The following is a 16507-nucleotide window of genomic DNA, read 5'->3' on the forward strand; positions in this document are numbered from 1 at the left end:
AACCCTGTGACAGATTGGTGATGTAGTGTAGCTCTTGGTACAGGAATACTTTCTTTGTGTTCTGCTGCCAAATGTATGTTTGTCACATAGTTGCTAACAGCTTTAGCGACACTAGCGGCATGACTCGAGGGATGTCTGTGTGAGCGAATCAATTTGACCTAGCATGAAATATCACAAATATCACTATCTGAATGGTGATCCCCCGACTTTACCTGCAGCCCAACCATGAGTGTTTTTGTTTTCTGCCTTTATAGCCATATGGGGTTGGTAAAATATTTAGTACAGATATCTATGGAGCACAGAGGATGATTCCCAATCCCTGACATTACTCTTATATTTCATCCAGTGCCACCAGAGTTTTTACTTTAATCTTCTCGAAGACTGTTACATCACCAACATTATTTGGCATCAAATTCTGAGAGATTTCTGTTTCCTAGATGATAAATCCTTTGATTTATACACTTGTGGTTTGTTAGTTCGTTCCCTCCAATGAATGAATATATTAACTCTGGTCATCCCCTGAATTTACATTTATTTCCATAATCAGGTCAAAAATGTAATTTATCCTTAAGTGCTCTGGTGGCTGAACTGTCATAGTGAATGACACATAACTGCAGTGTCCATGCTTTGATCCTGACAATGGACCTCCCTGGTTTCCTAGCTGCCACTTTGTAATTTGTAAAATTAAATAAATAAATAACAGTTTTTTCTAATTAAAAAATAATTTGACAGAATAAATGCAAAATCTTTCTCATGTGTTGTGTTGTATGCTGATGAACAATTATTAGCATTCTTACATGTTTAACTCAGACGTGAACATCAGACTATATCATCGCCATTTCATTCTTTAATAAGGGAATATAAGCATTGCAATTTGGGGGAAATACATAGAAGTCTTTGCTTGTTTGTGATCCCAATCAAAACTGTATATGAGGACGGGCAAAAAGACTGATTAAGTGTGCTTATTGCCCCCTTGTGGCTTTATGTAATAGAATACCTCCTCCATGTGAGTGGAAAGGACATGGCCTAAACTAAAAAGTAAAAGTAGGTAAAAAAATAATTCTCAACGATATCTGTCATTTTTTAAAATGACAGATATCATGACGTCTACGATTGACTCAAATGACATCTAGAATTGACTCGCAATTGGTCGAACGGGTGTTTCGGCACTCACCCTCCGTTCACTACTATGCAGGCTCCTAATGATGTCATCGGCTCAAGGTGGCAGTGTTTGTATGAATGATAATTTAGCTTCATTTCCGGACACATGGGAGTAAGTGGAGACACGTCGTCCATCTTTATCTAACCTAGAGTCTATGACAAAAACCTTCCCTTTACCCTGGTATTTCCCTTTTCATAAGATGTGTCTAGTGAAAGACACAAAGTAAACACAAAAAGTAACAGCGCTGCAAAAGAAACTCAGAAAAACAAAACATCTCACCACGGCTGCCCAATGCGTTGCTCACTTTAAATAATAAGTATATGTGATTGCATGGCGCAGACAGAGAGGGCAGGGGACACGGAGAGGGCCAGACACAGTAATTTTATTTAACAAGCGCTCTAATAAAGGTGTTGAACCATAAAATCAAGATGTACTGTGATTAGCTATGTTAGGTTGTTGACCTGCCCTTGTAACTACACTTACTTTCAGTAAACACACCAGACTGGTTCAAGCAGGCAGGCAAAGTGTGTTTGTTTAATAATTAAATAACAGTCTCCATCATTAAAATGGCTTAAATTAGACGCTTATTTATTCCATGATTTTATACTTTATAATGATGATATGTTTTGATATTAATGGTCAAATGTTTAATCCTACCTCAGATTGTGAGCGCGGAGCTTTACCCTCTGACTAATTATCACGAGGACTGTATCTGTGACTGGTTGATAAATATGTGCAAGAATTGGGACAATGTGACCTTTTGCAAATATAAATGTCTCTCACAAGACATCATAATTGGCTGCACTGAATACCACCGGGAGAACAATTAACGATAACAAGCTAGTATCTTTGTCCCTAAACAGTAATGTGATGGAGGGAAAACAAATGATTCAAAGCCGGGTCTTGGTGTGCATGAGATCATGATAGCTGTGTGTGCATGTACAGTATATACAGAGACACCTTCCCAATTCAGAGTCATTGTCTCCAAACAGATTAAACGCACAGCGCGCTGCAGAGGTTAAGCAGCACGCTACACGTGCAGGAAATGACAATGTAATTACCGAGATGACTGCAGCATCCTGGAGACCTGTGTTAGCTCAACACGAAGCTGACAACAAAACAAGCTCAGCCCCTAAATAGTAGTTGTCATAGCTGCAACCTGCAACACATGCAAACCGATCGCAATCAATCAGACGCTTTCATAATCGAAAAGAGGCTTGGAGGAGCATCATAGCTGAATTCAAATCCACCTCTGTTTGTAAAATCTGCACAGCAGAGAGAACGGCAGGAGCATTTTGAACGTTGTCGTAGATGCTCTACATTCACACTATCTAAAATTTATAAGATAAAAATAAGAGCACTAGTTTTGTCTGCGTACTTTTGCTCCCGAGGAGTTTGTGGGGCCAGTGTGAAGCGGATGCTGCTGCAGTATAGCTATGCTTGAGGAGTCTGTTTTTTTGTTGTCAGCAGGATTTCTTTTACTCCTACATAATTCATAACTCTGTCCTTCACTTTCATATAGTTCTACTTGAATGCGAGTCAACCCCATGCACAGACACAAGAATAGATTTTTGTTCTGAGCATCCTTTTCCCTGCCACGGTAAAACCACTCGTAACTCGCCCTGGAATTGGAAACTTAAATCTGGCAAAGTGTAAAACCGTGTAGATCCAGTGAAACTTGTATTTGCACAGGGAAACAGTGAATTACTCCTTTTTTAGGATATTATGCAACGTGACAATCAACTTTTCAGATACAGTGACTCCATTCTTTTTTGTTTCATTGAAATTAGTCTCTAGCCGCCTTTGTTATAAGTAAACTAGACTTCAAAAAAATCTTTATCACGCTAGCCCACACAGGATTGATACAGTTTGCAGAAACAAGCCCAATATCTCCAGATTGTTGAAGGGATACCTTGACAATTGGGGGAAATACAAGAATTCCCATTCTTGCTAGGAGTAAGATGGGGAGATCAATACGACACTGATGATATAGAGATTTTGGACAGAGTCAACCTCGCTGGTTCTCCTCTAGTTCCCGGTCTTTCTGCTAAACTTAATCTCAATAGGTGCGAAACTTCTTATCCGACTCCTGGCAAGAAAACCCTTTTTTTCTATATTCCAATTCGATTTCTGTAAGAAAAGCAACTATTTAGAGTGGGTGAGGTAATTTGTCACATTTTTGATAAAAAGTCTGCCTACATTTCCTCTCCTTCTGAGCTTTTTCTATTCCATAAAAAAGCAGACCCCTGCAACAGTTGACTGCCACTCGATAAGAGAAATGCTCTCAGCAACATGAGATTGCTTCACAATAATAACTCACAGACGGTGGAAACACGCAAAGGAAAAATAAACTCACTCCAAGTTGTGTTGTTTATCATATAAGCATATGGGGACCACATTGAGGTCAAAGGTCGCATCTGTCTGAGCGCGCCAACTCTATCATTGCACTGGGTCGTCTTGCCAGAATAGGTCAAGTCGTGTTGCCATTAATATTTCAAAATACGCTAAATGGAAAAAGATGTTCATGTGGTCTCGGCGTCCAAACAGCTGTCTCCTTTCCTAATAAGACGATGAAAGACAATTTGCTACATCAGACCTGAGAAGATGGCCCTATCTATTTCTTGTTGGGCCATTTATCTTAGCAACATTGATGAATTCATTATGGTGACAATTCCTGTCGCTATAATGAAATGCCACCCAAAGATTGGCCCCCTGGTTGAAATGGAGAGCAGGGATATCTCGCCCAATTATTGTAAGATTTCACTTCTTGGGAGATCCATCTTTCTTCTGTACGCTCGTATTACTCAGTGCTCTATTGTATCTGCCAGTGCTGAAGGTCCCCCTGACATCTAAATGAGTTTAGAACATCCCCCTTTGGCAAACCCTTTTCGTTAATTGTGCCCTTTACAGGTTTAGACAAGGATAGGCAACTTTTATTAAAACTCATTACAAACTAAACCGGGATCATAAGTACCAATTACAATTTTTATTGCAGTTTATTATAAAGTTTAAAATTACTGTTATTCCAAGATACATGATTTTTTGTAATTTCAGTAATTTATTGATGATGGACAACAACGCACCTTGATAGCCATATTGGAGTATATTAAGATTATTAGCATTAAGTAATGGTAACTTCTCCCCAAATAAGCAATTTGAGGAAAACACAAAACAATTGTTTTTCCTATAATTTGTCTTTATTTACATTCCAATTTTAAGGCTGGAAATGAAAAATGCTGAAGACTAGAAATTGAACTAAAAGCCACCATGTGTGAAGACATGATAACCCCACAGCCTGTTTGCATGGCCTGTGGTGACGCTCCGGAGCTACTTCAGAATCTTTCCTTGTCATTAGTGAGTCCTCCACAAACAGTTCTACAATATACCATAACTTTTTATTGTTTGTGTGCAGAGATTTTTATTAACCGTCTGTGATGCAGAGTGAAGTACAAAATCTTTGAGGTCATTCTACCTGGTTTGTCTGCAACGACAATTTTATAGTCAATGTTTTTAAGCTGAATATGCTTTGTTACTTTTCACATGTGTGGCTTATACTGTATACCACTTTGAATGATTTAGTAAACTGCTGTGATTTTTCACATATTTCAGAGCAACTGACACAATCTTCAGACCCCAAAATAAAAGCTTGGTAATACAGCTCGATGTTAAGCATTGCAGCAGCAAAAAAAACCTGCTTTTACTAAATTGCCAGAGAAAGTGACACTAAAAATATTGGACCCGCGATACCTGCAACTGTCTGTTTCAGTCTGATGTGGTGATATAAAAATAATGATGGACACCACAGGCTGTTAATTGCTGACCTCTGTGGACTTTATCTTAGGACATGTCCAACCTGGTCTACAGACTGAAGACACACTGCCTATTCCCCAATGACTGCTACCCTGTTTATTCAAATTTCATTAATATTAAAAAGGTACCATGCATCCAAATCACACCCAACTGGGCAGGTACTTCCTCTGACCATTGACAATACACATGACAATTGTAAAGCCGATTAGATGAATGGTTCATGAGATATGCAATCCACATACAGACATTTATGGAATTAGTAGGTTGATTTTATCTCAGAGACCCTTTTGGTAGAACAGTGCAGTATTTAGAAACAGTAGATGATCTCAACACGCCGTCCCTCACAAGCTGATGTCACTCTCCACTGCTCAGTGCTGTAAAAGATTTGATGGGTCATGTGTCACTGGATTATCTCGCCTACATTCCCCTCAGGCTTACAATGTAGGTCTGTGACATGGGCAGAGGCATTTAGTGTGACTCCCAAGTGTCACTGTCAGCACAGCAGGACCCCGCAGAGCTCCTAGAAGCACCATCTATCATTGTCATAGGACCAATCATCCACATCAGTGGGGCCTTTTCTTCCAGCAGGAGCCGTGACACCCATTAAAGAGTTTTCACTGACCCTGTTGTGGTATATATAATTTCCCTTTTCATCTTATTTTCTATTCTCTCTTCCCTGGAGTTAAGATCATCTTAAGATCATCACGAAGTGTAAAAATCATGGCCGCAGTTTTTTAGTTTGGTGCTGCAGCTGGAAATAGCCGTTGAAATTGCGTGAACCCTCAGGGCAGAGATTAAGTTGAGTGGTAATGCCCGCTGGTTATTTGAGCACTTTATGGTGAAGATAAAGCTGGGGTCATCTTTAGTCCTGCTTTATAAGGAACTGTTTGTATGATAAGGGTTATTGGATATTGTCACTTTCAGTACTACTAACCTTCGGGGGGGACTTGCTGTTAACTCACTGTAACCACGATAATGACAGGAAATGAAAGCCCTGAGGAGCAGTTATTTAGTTTTGGGAGAGGGTACTGGAATAACGTAAATATCTATGAAAGCTAATGGTGGAAGAGAGTCAATAAAATTCCTATTTTGTTACCAAAACTGTTCAAATATCAGTTAAATCAGTGTTAGGGTTAAAAAAGATATTCTAATTGTAATGATCCATTTCCAAAATGTTATACATAAAGGTGTATACAATATACAGTATTTATATAATAAAGAGTTAAAACAACAACTGGATGCAGGAAAGTGCAGATGACTATAGTTCAATATAATTTTCAACAATTTTATGCAATAACAACTGACATACTCTCGCATCATGCAAACTGATGATATTCTGGCCACACATCTCAAAATCTTGATAATTAATATAAAATACGCCTACTGCACCAGAGTTTGTATATTATTATCTCTATAAATATGCACATTAATAAGATTTGCCCATTTATAAGAAAGTATTCAAGCGTTTTCCCATTATGTGTATCATGAGGCTATAAACATACTAATTTTCTTTAACTGCTCAAACCCAATCAAGTTATCTGTGTGAACTCTATACCTGCAGGCAAATAGAAATTTCAGGTAGACCAAATTCTGAGCAGTGCTGAAGTTCAAATTCACCTGCTCCAGTACCTAGTGAGCCAAGAAGTTAATTTCAAGCCGTGCTGACGGTACACAAATGAAATGCAGTATGTTTTGGTCAGTTAAAAAGTTTTCACAAGCCCATATTCCTCCCGTGCTTTGTACATCACACTGCGCAGCCTGGAGCTCAGGCATAAAATGCGACTACAAAATATAGAAATTACTGGTCAATCAAATCTGCACATGGCCATTCTCATTGCACCGGCAGTTCTTACAAGACACTCTCAAGCCTCGCGGTGCACGTGGAGTTCTCTGCCCACACGGCTCCCACGTTCCCGCAGCTTGTTAATGCAGATTTCAACAAGGAGAAACCTCGGCTTTTATTCTCTCGGTGCGGATCATGAAATAGGACGTGAGCTCATTCGGTTTGATGGAGCTTATCACCCTGGCCTTCCCTGTGAGATAGCGCCGTGGCCAATTCTGTGCAAAGACGAGCTCCGGCGGTACACATCTGGAGTAATCCGCCCATCCCTCTGGAGAGGGGTTCAATTCAGGGCACAGCGCCATCCTCCTTTCTGACCCGTGTTAAAACCGCTTACAAGCAGGATCATGCATCATTTTCTTTGGTTGTCCAAGCAGCAAATGGACAATGTCATCATATGCGTTAGTCATTTGAGACACCAGGTTACATGTGTCCCTGCATTACAGTTTTATTTTCGGAAGAACGATGGCTAACGCTCCCTTATCCCAGGATATTTTGTGGCATGCATGTTTTTCTGCTTTGCTGCGCAGATATTTGACATCGCACATTTAGCTGAATATTTAACCTTTATATGCACTGGGTTACATTAACTTGGATAGATTGTGTATATCAATCATAGATGAGCACATGGCTGCAGAAGACAGCTGCATTGCCCCGAGCAGAAGAATAACTGCTCCACGCGCTGTCCTTTTCTCAGCGTTCGCTGTGAGCGGCTGTGTTGAACAGCAGAGCAAGAAAACATCCTCCAGCCTAACAGCCATAAACAGGATTGATGTTGGCGACCAGGATGTTTGACTTTATCCAGCCGAGCTTGAGAGGGATCATTCGGCTTCAGTGAGCTGTGCTGCGGTTCTGATGGAATTGTTTTTGCCGCAATAATTCCTTTACCTGTTGGGAGCCATTATCACTGAACGCCATGTAAAGGAACGATCAAATGAAAGTAGAATTATTACCTCCAAAGTTCCATTATCAGATGACCTGCAACCCTAAACATACATAATTCAAGTGGGCTCTAAAGGTGATGTAAACTCTTGATTGAACAGGAATATGAATTGCTCGTGAAATGTAAGTGTAGATTTGGCTGAGTTGTCTCTTCCTGAAAATACAAAAATGCCTTTAGCCCCCCCCCCCACCCCCGCTCATGCATGCATGCACGTTCACACAAACACACACACACTTGCCCATCTTAATGAAAACACCCATAGGCATAATGCATTGCCAACCCCTGACCCTAACCATCACAACTAAATGTCTAGCCCTAAAACCAAGTCTTAACCCTCAAACAACCGTATGAAACAGTGAGGACAAGCCAAATGTTCTCACTTTCCAAAAATGTCACACACACGCACACCAATTAAGTTATCTAGGTTTTCTATGTATAAGTATCTACTCTAGTAGTTAGCACAAACACATTTTTGCGACAAAAATCTTGCAACAAATAGGTCTTCTTGCCTCCAGTGTTTCCTGAAAGCTAAGAAATAAGCCAGCCGACGCCGTTTGAACCGCTTGCCAGCACCAAGAAAATGAGCACAGCTTTCCAGACTCATTCCCAAACGGTCATCAGTGGTATGCAAGGTCCAAGATGGTTTGAAACACTAGGTGGCACAATGAGCCATGATAGACTCACTTTTTAAATATAGATTTGTTAATAATTGCGATTTTAAAATCAGCATTAATGTATTACATAAAAACATTTAGTTTACAGCTCAACACAAACCCATTTAGGTGTGCGGTATCTCTTTAAGTCTGAAAATCACAAATGGCTGTCTCCAGTGGAACTATCACTCCATCGACATCCCCAAGTAGCGGAAACTTGATTTCTAATAATAACATTTCAGAAATATTCAATTCCACTATTCACAGTCCACTTTATCTAATATGAGTTTTCTACACTCACTATGGAGGAGATGATGGTGTAATCTTTTAACCGCGGCGCGAACTGACACAGAGGGAAGACAAAATAATTGAAATGCCCAACATTGTATGAATCTCAAGTATCTAAGAATGACTGTGGGAGCCCTTTGCCATCACTACAGGCTCTGCTGTAAAAACTGTGTCTGTCCCGATATTACTAAAACCCCAGCGACTGAGCGTTTCTATATTTTTTGATCAAGAAAAGAAATCTCCTTCAAACTCACATACAAATTTAATGACGCTTACATTATTTGAGAGCCAAAGAGGTATTTGACTCCATCCAAGTGTTTATGAAAGCATTGAGTTTGTTTAGCAGTGCGCTGGGAGGTATTAGAACAGGGCAATATTGGGACATAATGAGGGAGGACTGTTTGTGCCATAGGATGCATCTGGTCCTCATATTCCTTGGTAGCTACTCAGAATGCATTGCAATCATGGGACCCATTGTCTCTCATGAGTTGGCCGTCCATACTATTACAGGGCCACCGGCATCACATTAAACAGCCTGTGACAGTCGCTGCATTTTGAATCCAGGCGTTTATTTCTGCAGGCTGAAGTTCCATCTGGATTCAGAAATGGGACTAAAGAAGAGTCACATTTTCCTGCTGCTCAGAGGTTCGGGTCAAGTGTTTTCTTTTCCATTAACTTGTTATAGCCATGACTCTGTTACATAAAATGTAGGACTTGATGTAATGTAATAACACTGCAAATAATAGGTGAAATGTGATCGTATAATATCCATCCATATTGTATTCACTTAATTTTCAGAGCTATAAGATGAATTAAATATAAAATTCTCAGATTATTGAGCAGAACACCCCAGTTAATGGGTTATTTTAAAAGGTTTTATATGTGCCAATGGTGGCAGTACAACCTCAACCCCCAAAAAACGATCTGCAATGAGACTCTCTATTATCTAATATTGACCTCTCTGTTCACTGGAATGTGTTTGGTGCTGGAGGAGAGGCAGGTGCAGAGGTTTGGCCGGAGTCCTGATTAATTTTCAGCTCTGTAAGTGACATTACGCTGTGTGTGTTAGAACGAGTGGCCCTGGCCCGGCTCGGTTACCTCGCTGTCGGTCAAACTGGGCTGCTGGAGCTCGCATTGGAAATGAGAATGTGGTGTAAATCGGCGGCGATATCGGCCCACGCCCTGCACTCAGACACGTCTCCCGTGTCGCCGCAGATCCAAAGAAGTTGGTAAAGCGCAACCTGCCGCACTCATTCAACACCCATTCAGGATGCAGAAGAAAAGAAGGGGATCCTAAAACTTCCCTCTCAAAGCGAACAAAGGAATGAATGAATTTTAAATACATAATTAACCTACATTCTGTTGTACTACTTTGTGCCATTATTTCCAGAAACTGGATGTAACAGAGAGAAAGAGATTAATAATAAAAAATGTTCCGACTTTCCTCAATTCATTACTTTGCCGCGAGAATGTGGATTTGTGGAATTGTACATATAATAAAGGTTCTATTCAAACTCGTTTCCAGTTGAAGCATCGCTGGCAGATTTTCTGTGAGAATGAGGGCACAAGAACTTCTCTACTTATGAGGAGAAAGGCAGTCAAATAAGAGGCGGCAAATTAAAATCCAGGATCCGCTCTCCCAGAACTCCCACAGCAGCCATTTGCATGATGTCAAGTCAAGTCAATATCGCACCTTCAAAATTGTCTGCAATGTTTTCTGGAACCTTTGCGTTTCACATGTTGAACAGGTCCCATGATGGTTCGACTCCCACGATCTCACCAACTGTCTAATCTCCTCGCTCCCACTCTAATCACCTCAATTTTAACATCATGCCAAAAACATTTTCCCGTCATTATCACCCATTATTATTATCACCCATTATCATTGGTGGGATGATGAAAATGGATTGCTGCAGGATGTGAGCCCGAGAAGATTCTGGATATAAATAAAATATATTTTACCAATTTCTATATATGTATTTGAAAATTGCTAATTCCATGTTCCGAGTGAAATCTGAAGAGCCTTATCTAATTGCTGCATTACAGATGAGCACAAGTAATGCTGAATTAGGCTTTCGAGCTGGAAGGTTTGTAAGACTGTGCCCAGCGCTCAGCAGTGGGTCTGGTGTTAAGTGTAATAAAACTAAATCCATTTCAGACTATGACAATCAACGCAAATCCTTAATGAGGCAAAGGTTGGTTACAGGGTGGTTTGCTGCGGGAAACTTCCTCTAATATCTTTATCAGAGATAAACTTTTCACTTAAAGCAATTCATGCTCATAAATAATTAAAAAAATTATAGAATGAACCCTGCATTAAGAGGAAACCCACAAATGGTGATGAGCAAAAAAACTAAAAAAACACTGCTGCAGAGCTTGGTGCCCTGAATCTGCACGTGTAGTTTGTGACAGCAGCGAGTAGATCAAGTGATCATGCAGATCATGCAGACGTGTACAGGCAATCATGGCTCTAACCTGGACTGATATGTTGACTCTGAAGCTCCGAAGAGTCATGAGCTGCAGCCTCCATCTCTAATGCACCACGTGATGGGAAAAAAATAGCCTCAACAGTCATATGTAAACTCATTTCAAGCTTTGCTGCAATTTTTGGAATTGCCCCCCCCCAAAAAAAATTACGGAGCATAATTGTTATTACTTCATACTTTAACATAATCATGCCCCAAATAGATAAAGAGAAAAACAAAACAACAAAATTTAGTCAGCATTTTCTGTTGCGTATCAGTCGCTGAGAGGATAATGAATAATTAAGGGGAGCTCCATTTAATGTAAGAAGAATGCTGATGAAAATGCCCTCCCACATACCTACAGAAATTTATACCCAACATTAATATATATTGGAAAAAGGAGTTGAACGCATTAATATAGATAGGTTTTTTTCTATATGGGTCAATTTAACTAGTCAAATTTCATTAATGTAACCGGAGTTTATGAACATCGCTGTCTGGTTTGTAGACAGCTGCCCGAGTTTTAGTTAGGTCAAAGCCTATTTACTCAAGAGTTACACAGAATGATCCAGATATGGAAATGTGATACACATAATAAATTTGGAAATAATTGGCATCTTGTGCGGAGTGATAAACAACTTAAGCAGCACATGACTATTTTTACAAGAGAGCTGTCTCGTTATACTTCACTCACACAAAGCACCATCTGCAACGTGCCGCATTTCATTATTATTTAGTCATGACAGTTCCCTGGGCTGTTACATGGACTTCAGAATTCACGAGTCCAGATACAACATCCTCGGGGATGTCTAGAAAATGTCCCAAATTATCTAAATCAGCATAAAAAAATGTATCTACAATAAAAAAGACATTTAATCCTCAGAAATGCAGCTGAGGACATCACCACTGTTTCCTTAAAGACAAAGAAATAACATAATCTCCCGACAAATGACAGATCCATATGAAGTCAAATGAAACCTTGCAGCAAATATGGCATAAGATGAATTACATAGTTGTGGAAAAACATTAACAGACCAAATAGTATTCAATGGATTTAGCAGATGTTGTCAAGCATTGCATTATAAAGGATCATCTTTATTTGGGAACATATGGAGGCACATGAATATTTATCTTAGTAGCCAATACAGTTTCAGTGCTTGTAGAATGTTTTTATGTCTGCTTAATTTTTGTCAACATCATTTGTTGTGATGAGCATTCTCCTGTTTGTGTGTTTGTTTATGCCAATGCAGCACCTCATGTATATGTGATTTAATGAGATAAATAGAACATCCTATGTAAAAGGGCTGTATTGCAAGTTGCTAAAATTTCAATACAAACATTGGAAAATATTTAACCTTCCTCAATCCAGTACGATATAAGATCAATATGCTGTAGTGTCTTGTTATCACTGCCTAATTTATTGTATAAAATCAGTCATTTTATTTTTTTGTAAGCAATATTTGGTCTTATTGGTTTATTTCTTTCTGACTTCTGTAGCTCAGCTACTTTTTCTATTTTCTACTTGTGCCATAATTCTGTCGTCAGCCGTTTCTCTACATTTTAGTGATTCAGAGATAAATATTTAAATGCTTTATCACAAAAGGTAGAACAAGAAGTGGACATGACAAAAAGCATGTTTGCTCCTTCGTGCTTGTGCTTCCACTGACTGCAGTTCAATAGGATTCACTTTGGTAAATGGCAGCTGCATCGCTGCAAGTAAAGACTATATTTCCGAGCAGAAGTTTTAACTTCTAAAGAGCCATTTCTGCATATTTTCAGTTCCCGGTTTGTGAGGTGAAGGTAAAGTTAAGATAAAACAGAAGTACCATTTCTTCTTTCACCCATGTAAACAAATTGGTGTGGCCCCCCCCAAAGACCCTGTGCTGCGAGATCCTGTTCTTTACTATGAAAGTTTGAGCAAGGGCTGGAAATATGTCTATCACAAATGAGTTACTTCAAAAAGGAAGTCTGTCACCACTGTGGGCTTTTTCGGGCAGCGTATGTTTCCCTTGAAACTCGCATTGGAGATTTTTTTTTACTAATCATCTGTGAATGTTGTGTGCTTTTGAATTCCAAAAAATAAACGGCTCTGAGCAGGTACATGCGCCCCTTGTAATCACCTCTGCAGGAAGTCAGCACATTAGTAGAGGTAAAAAGAGAACGGCAGCTAGAAAGACTCTGCTGACTCATCGCAGCTGTGAAATGAATTAAGTGGAAAATTCCAGCATAGCACTATTACATTATACTTGTTGTTGAACTTATTTAATTATCTACACTTATTTCCTCTTTATTCGACTCGTCTTGAATTTAGTATGAAAAGAAAAGCCGGTGACCCACAGTATTGTCTCCATTCTTTTTATCCTCTTCATCAGGTATTATCCCTTTACGCCTCTCACTCCTGGGACCCGGTAAATATTGTTACTTTAACACTGCAGCCGATGAGCCACTCAACAAGCTTCAGTTCTCATTGGATAAAAGCTAAATGCGTTTGTCTCCTACCCGCCAATGGATCTCCAGGAATGAATTCCAAACAAGGAATATAAATACATACAAACAAAACCGGCAGCTACAACGTTTACACGACTGCATGTAGAGTCAAGTTCACCAACCATCACCTCCTGCCCACAACAATGGATGGGTTAGTTTACATTAAAAATGAATGTCCCATTATGGCCCCCAGGGCCACTGTTGCTAACCTTGGTCCAGATACACGCAGCGCCACGCCCTCGGGGAAGGACCCGCGCCACCTGGAGATACTCGGCTGACCTAAATCCAGGGCAACAGTGGTATCGCCTGCTGTGACTCACCTTCTGTCTCAGCGTATAGCAAGCACCACCTATTGTGTATGCTCTTTGAATCCTTTTGTGCAGCCTATTGTGGCTATAGTATGAAAAGTAATGAGTTGTATGTGCTGACCCAGATGTATGTTTTACCTTCAGAAAAGCCTGATTTCACAAAAGTAAATGGAGGGAAGAGACTGTCCCAGACTATCTGCAAATATAGCTGATGAGAGGCTTTTTGAAGTGACACTGCGCCTACAAAAACTTTTGTAGTTTTTGTTCCCCAAGGTGTAAGAAAGATATGAAATACTGTACATAGTGTGATATAGGCTCAAATAAATGACCACTATTGCAAATTTACTAACATTGTAGCAATTCAATTTGAATATTATACAGAATATGTGTTGTATGTATCATATTTATAAGTTAGTAATACTACTTCACACATGCATATTGATCTAAATATTAAATGGCATCAAATGCATGCTTATTAATTCAGAGTGTAAGCACATTGATATCGTTGTAGGTGGCAGAGACAGGGCTCATTTTAAATGCTCCATGTACTGTTGAATAAATCAAGCAATGCACTGTTATTTATGACATATGTCATACACTCACAATATGTATGCATTTAAACTGGAACAAAAATACTAGCAACTGTTGCTATTTAATAAATGCAGAGATTTGAAAGGTGTCTCTGTGAATTGTGCTGCAGTAGAAATAATAAGCAGCATCAAGTGGAAGTAACCAAAGCAGTGCCACAGAATTGTAAACTACTCCAGTAAATGTTGTCAGTTTACATTCTGCTGAGGCACTTCAGTGGTAGGATGCAAACAAAAGAGCTGAATGTCACCTGGATGATAACAAAAAGTGAAAATATCTGTGGTTATACATCTTACCTTGTGACTCTGCACACTTATAATAAGATGATCTACAGATTAAAGGGAGTGAAACATCTTCAGACCTCAGTTTTGATCGGTGTTGATTAACAAGACCGTGATGAATTGCATCAAAAGAACCACTTGCAATGAAAGAACGCATTTGGCTGCTAAATGGAGGTCATTAGTAACTAAGGTGACATCTTATTTTGTATTGCTGTAATACTTTTAATTAAACTCCAATGCTCTAGAATGCATTATCCGGTTTTCTCTGCATGTTGCGAGGTAAATGGAGATTTGTAATACGTCACTGCGAGTTGATGGAAATAAGAAACTAACCTGGCTTTGTTTTATAAAGAAAAATAAACAGCAGTACATTAAAATGTATGTTACCAAAAAATACAGTGATCAGGGAGCTACTGAGATTTCCCTGATAGCTGCTAAAGCTGTGTCTCATCTTGGATACTGAGATATAATCACATTTCTTGCTGAAAAATAAAACATTATCTGCGTTTCAGAAGTAAGATAGTGTGAGCAGCCACTTTTTATACAACTCAGATCATCATTCATTTGATCTCTGTCATGCTGGCAAACAACAACTGAATAAATCTGTTCTTTTCTGCAAACGCTGCCAGCTGCAACTCAAAGGAAATGTACAGTAATCCTCAATGTGGCAGAAAACTAACCAGACAATGTTCATGAGTTATCACCATCAAACAGGTTCAAAGGTATGCTTAATAGCCGCCTCACTTTAGCAAGCCTCTGCCAACTGGTTAATGTCTGTTCAGACTCAATTCCCCAAAGGAAGACTTGAGATATTGAGATATGTTCAAGAGGTCAAAAACATGTTTTTTTTAGGCCACTTTGACCTTAATCTTTGACCCCCCCAAATCTAATCAGTTAATCTGTGAGTCAAAGGGAAGATTTGTGCGGATTTGGAAGGATTCTATTGATGCATTCTTAAGTTAATAAAAGCAGGCAGAAAAAATGGTTTGTGCCAGATTTATTGAAATATTCTCTGGATGCTCCTGATACATCACATTCACAAGAACTTGAGGTCACAGTGAACTTGACTTTCTACCACCAAAATTCAAATCATCTCATCTAAGAGTCCAAGTGAGAATGTGTACTAGATTTAAAGGGTTCCATGGAGATCTTGTGTTCACAAGGCATAAAAATGTGGTTGTGAGGTCACAGAAACCTTGACCTTTGACCACTGTAATCTAATGAATCCTTAAACTAACTGGATTTTTGCAGCACATTTTAATGAATTCCCTTAAAGTGTTGTTGAGATAGTTTATTCACAAGAATGTGACAGATGAACAACTGAGACAACTTGATTCTTCCAGACATGCTAGGTAAGAAGCATAAGAAAAACCTTTACTTTGTATGTGTCTATACACATGTATCTATTGATGCTATTGTTTACCTTTCTGATCTGGAAATGAGAATATTCATGTTCTGTATGATAAAGGCTCGATGCAGAATTGTGTTGCAGTTTGTTTAAAGGTTTAATATGACCATGCCATGACAATAAAGACATTTGACCTGTTTTTCCTTGGATGAGGATGTCAACATGTGTTCCATCCTAAAAGCACCATAAACAGACTCCTGGGAGTACTCCTGCCCAAACAGCTTCTTATCACATTCAGTCAATTTGCAAAGGGTTAAGATGGAGGGGGGGTGGG

The sequence above is a fragment of the Limanda limanda genome, chromosome 15, assembly GCF_963576545.1.
Source record: "Limanda limanda chromosome 15, fLimLim1.1, whole genome shotgun sequence".
In the NCBI taxonomy this organism is placed as follows: Eukaryota; Metazoa; Chordata; class Actinopteri; order Pleuronectiformes; family Pleuronectidae; genus Limanda; species Limanda limanda.